Raw genomic sequence first — 5,660 nt, 5'->3', positions numbered from 1 at the left:
ATTCAAATTTGTCAGTATTCTGTGTATTAGCTGGATGCTAAATTCTCCTTTAGTTAATTCTTTATCTAATTTGTGATCCTGCATTCAATAGGTATCCTATTACTATTTTACTATTATCAACTGATAGCAAGGCCTTTTTGGGTACAACATTTTCCTTTTTGGACGTTAAAACGTTGCAAGTAATGGCTACTGAACAGCTGTATATCAGACAGGCAAAACACAAAGTGTAACATGTAGAAAAAAGTGATTAACTTTATAACTGATTCTGATGAAAAAAAGATTAGATTCCAGGTACATTATTGTTTATTACCGTATGTATTAAGTATCTACGAAAGCTGCAAGCACTTATTCTGCAAATGGTGGTGGAAAATAAGGCCATGCATATTCCTACAACAAAGCTGTTCATTGTATAATTTAGTTTTCAGCTGAGTCTGAACTTACTGCAGGTGAAAATAAGATGATCCAGATCTGTCAGCACTGATATACATGTAGGTGGTTCCATTATTATAATTTGTGAAATGCTCACAAGCTGTCTTTGTGAGGGTGCTTATATAGAGTAATGTATTAAAAAGAAGCAAGATGTTCTACCTTATGATGGCATTGCAGTTGTGCAGTTTGTGTAAAGCAATCAAATGTTTCTAATATACACACAGAAAAAATTTTGAGCAGAAAAAATGAGTGTTATTGTTTTGTGATTTTGTATGTAAGGTAATATCACAAAATTGAAGAAGGAATTTCCTACTTTTGATGTGAGAGGTATGTTTATAGCATATGGGACTGATAAGTATTTATAAACCAGATGCTCTTTTCATGAGCTCTGAGTTAGTTTAAGAATAATACTGATTTTCTTACGTAGAACATTAGTATAGCAAGTCTGTCCCTCTTCCTTGAATCTAGAGCTGTTGCGCCAGTACCAGTAGGTCTTCTGGACTTTTTTCCACTATTTCAAGAAGACTGCTCTGCTTCTTCCAGTCTTTTCTTAAACTGTACTTTTGGCTGTTATTTAAATCAAATATTCAGGGATGAGTATGAACAGTAAGCTCAATTGGTGCTGAAAGTGTCTGCAAGTCCAATTAAATTAATGATCAAACAAAATAAAATTCCTACTTCAAATATCTACTTTTAATAAGCTTATTTAACATTTTAAAATATAACATGATAAAACACCAAATATAATCTAGTACCTCATAAGTAGAATTTCAGTTTTTCCCTTCCCCTTTCCCTGCACCTCATAGTTAAGAAATGTAGTAAAACAATGTTTGCATGAAGAGGTCACTCATTTTATCAAGACTGACAGATATACCCAGAAAATAAAGGATGAGGTTTTGGACTCCTGGTCTTTTCATCAAGTCATTTTGTTTCATTTACTTTATTCTTCATTACGCGAAATTGAGGGCAAAGTGTGTACGACCTGTCCCTCAAAACAAAATGCCTGCACTGAAGTGTAGTTGAAGATTTGGAAAATAAGCGTTGAAAAACAGCTTCAAATTCTATTGCCCTTTTTTCACCTACTTGAAATACTAATAGTGGAACCATCAAAGTTTCAAACAAATAGCAGTTCTGTTTTTCTTTTTAGTTCTGGCCAGTGTGCCATTTTTGAAATATTCTAACAAAGAAACCACAAACCGCTAGTCACACCACAATACCAGCTTGTGTTTACATTTTCAGCTCTCCAGATCATGATCCTATTGAGTGTGCATAGAGCGAGTGCGTGTACATGCGCCCATCCACCATCAGGAGAAATGAAACTGTAAACACAAGCTGGTATTTTGGTGGGGGCACACTAATATGGCGGTTGGTAGGGTCAGAAGGTGGAGGGTGAATTATGGATCCAGAATTTCCTTGTATTTTTCCTTTTAAGTGAGGCTGCTTGTACAGTAACTGCTATTCAAACCTAAATGTTCACTTTCAGAGCAGTAGAACCCAGCCTCATTGATTTTAAGCTGTGTATTCGGACTTGAACAAAAATGAATGAAAGCACTACTTCTTAACATACTTAAACTAGGCAATGAAATACAAACTATTTTACAGGGAGTTCTTGTATCAGAGGACAGTGGGCAAGAGTAATCTCACAGTCTTTATCGTTTATGGTAAATCACCTTGTTTAGTACTAGGTAAACACTAACAAAATCACTAACAATTGTAACATGGTGAGAGAAAACTGACTGCCTTTAAACTTGAAGAATCTAAGACTCATATTTGAAAGTAAACTGTTCAAATAGGAAACACCTGATGCATAGACAGAAGAGATATCTCTAAAATCTCTTCTATGTCATCTACTGCTTAAATTAAATATATTTGCAAGTTCCTAGTCCTTCTCTATTACTGAATTAAAGTTACAGTGCTTGAAAAAGCTTTCATCTGGAGAAAATTTGTGATTGCTGTTTACGGAACAGAGGTTGCCATGAGTCTGTATGGAAATCTCATGAAAAATTAAGATCCTTTTGCCACTCTCTGAATTTGATAACATTTTTGTATTGACCATTTGTAGCCATTTTACCCTGCTTTCTCCAAATAGAAGGAGAAAGAGGAATATTGCTGAAAGAACATTGTCATTTTGAGAGAACATAACACTTAAATGCATGATGAGGCCCTAGCTTCAAGAAACAAAACAGATGCAAGTGACAAAAGAAAGGCTGTTATCTTCAGAAGAAAAACACAGTTTCCCTTCAAAACCTAACTTTTCTGATAGCTTCTTCTAGGATGACAACATACCCTAACTTTCAGTCCTGCTATCATGTTAATGTGTGTCAACATCAGCATTTCTGAGCTTACTCTTTCATAAGCTATCTGCCATTCTCTGTGCCACAGTAGAAATTTTAAAGCCTTGTGAAAGAGATGAGACTACATACCAAAGCAACTAAATTAATTAAAAAATAAATCATCTTAAAAACAGTAAAATACGATCTTTTTTTTTTCAAAAGCTGTAAATGCATGTTATTAGTGACACCAGTAGCGCATAATGCCTGCCTTTATGTGACCTTTAAAACAAATTTATGTTAAAGGCATGCAAGTCTCAATACACAAATCATATTCTTCATAGTTAGCTCTGTACGCTTCATGGAAATTACGTAGCATCATAGCTCCTAGTACATGGCTGGTTAAATACAGTACAAAAAGCTGATTATGTGCTATAAAGGACCTGTGAAATTTGGTATGTATATACTTTGAGCATTTGGGATTGCTCTCTAGAACATATTAAACGTAATAAATTCCTATATTTAAAAGCATTTTGATCTTTTGGGAACAATAATATTCAGAAGACAAAAATTCAGAATCTCATCCTGAAAATTACAGTGAAGTTTTAAAGTATAAGATCAGCCTGATTAAGATAATTAGGTTAGTCTAACCTCAAGATACCTTCAGCCACACTTTTATGGACTCCATTTACTACGAGAGATATTACAGAGGGTGACCAAAAGCGATATATTTTCATTCCTAGTACCCTCAGGCTTTTGACACAAACTCATTAATATTTTTTAAAGGTAAGCTTTAAGTTATTTGTGTGAAAATCGTGTTCTGGTTTGATTTAATGGAAGCTGAGATTCTCAGTATTACCCATTACACAATATTGGGTAATTGTACAAGAAATCCTTGTTGGGTAATAATGTAGGAGTTAGCAAACTACTTGAATCTTTATAGACTAGAATTGAATGAGTTGGTAGATACCTTTGTATTAGTAAGTTTCTGGATTTTTTTGTTTGTTTGTTTGTTATGTTGCTTTGGTTTTATTTTTATATTTAGATCTTTCACTCTGTTAGTCAACATGATGTACCTATTTTGGGGGGGATTTCACCATTCTAGACTTGCTAGACCACATCTAGACTTGCTACCTGTTTCTGTGAATCTTTCATTCTGATCATTCTGATCTCTCTATGCGTGGTCAGGGATGCCACAGAACAGCAGCAAGGAACTGTTTAAGCTGTTTACCTTTTTAAGACTGGCCTAATGTAAAGATAGAACATTTCTGTTCTGGCAGGGCAGAGTAATAGCAATTCATTTTGCAACCCATCAGCAATGCAGAAACATGTTGGTGGAAGAGAGATCTGCTCGGTGCTTTTCCCAGACCTTAGGAAAAGAGCAGTTGGCTGGGCGGCATCAGAACTGATGACTGTGAATCCTGCTAATGTTTCTCCTGTATCCATGTTTTCTACTTGTACCTTTAAAGAATAACTTTTCTACAAGATCTGGTCCATCCAATCCTTAATCTCATTTGCAGCATCGTATCTTTTTCTTGGAGTTATTATAATAACATACAAATGACCATTAGACTAATGATAGAAAACACTTTAGCAACAATAATAGCTATAGCAGCATAAATATTAGTCATATAAAACCACTCTCCTGTTTCTGATGTAAATTCTTTCTTTTATATAAAGCAGAACAAAAGAAAATTGGGAACATCAATATATCTGCATGCTACGGCTGATAGAATTAGCAGAGAATTGTCAGTCTTTAATTCCTGCTAGGAAATTCACTGAAGTTTAAAAGCAAATAAACAAATCAAATTAATTAATTTAAATAATAAGAAGAAAATTCCCAGATCTGATACACAATTGAATGACCGGAGTGAGGAGAAACAGCGTAGCCAAATCCCACCTGCATAAGCTTTTATCTTCTGCCAACATACTGCTATGATAATTTTGATTTATTTGTTAATAAATATTATAATAACATATAACCACATATAATAACTGTGAAATTATGTGGATTGTCTCCTTCATATTTACTAGGCATATATTGCATATGTTTGTATGCAGTACATAAAAAAAACCCACTGTTTTGAAGTCATATGTCTTTACATAATTTCAGATTTTATATTCAAATGTAGAAGTAGTAGTAAAAACATTCGGAGGATACAGATACAATGTAGTAAACAGTTTCATAATCTAAAAACTGCAGTGCTTAACACATAGCAGACACCAAAAGATTACATTCAATATTATTTGAATGGAAAATTTCTTCCACAAGAGTTATTCTTTCAAAAGACTTTTACTGACATTTCAAATAGAGTGATGTATATCTGCAAATAGTAAACAAGAAAATGCTTTTAAATACACTGCATTGAACTTGAAATTATTTGTTTTTAAAATATTTTTTCTAGGGCCAGATTAAATCTTACATGGTAAGACTTAGTTAAGCACCAAGTGTAGTTAGCTGGTAGACTCACATGTTGTATGCCAAGTGACTGAAAACACTTTAGGTGAAATAAGGTACTATTACTATTACTGTAATTGATTTTTCTTTGGGGAAGGAGTATGGAATGACTTGCCTTATGTTTGTTTTGAAGAAGTTCCTTCAGAATTAGATCTTATTTACAGTAAATCTAAGGCTGTGGTTCCACTGGAGCCGAAGCCAATCTAAATGTTGATTGCTGCAAACCCTACTTTTGGCCATATGTTACCACTGCTTTCCCTTGAGCTTTCTTTGCTGTGCTCTTCTCCAGCATTTGTACTGGCACCTTCATTCATCTGACTTTAAAGTGAATCTATTGCAACTCAGTGGCCTGCTGCTGATCAGATTAATACCAATATCAGGGAAGTGTGCAACCACTTTGCGGAACCAAAAAAAAAAAAAAAAAAGCAGCAAGATTATCTCTTCAGATATGGGCTTCCTCTTCTCACTCTCTTTTCTTTTTTTCTTTTCTTCTTTTCTCTTTC

The sequence above is a fragment of the Lagopus leucura genome, unplaced genomic scaffold (genome assembly GCF_019238085.1).
Source record: "Lagopus leucura isolate 7727_CA_CO unplaced genomic scaffold, USGS_WTPT01 Super-Scaffold_100012, whole genome shotgun sequence".
NCBI lineage: Eukaryota > Metazoa > Chordata > Aves > Galliformes > Phasianidae > Lagopus > Lagopus leucura.
Note: the sequence above shows the minus strand (reverse complement) of the source record.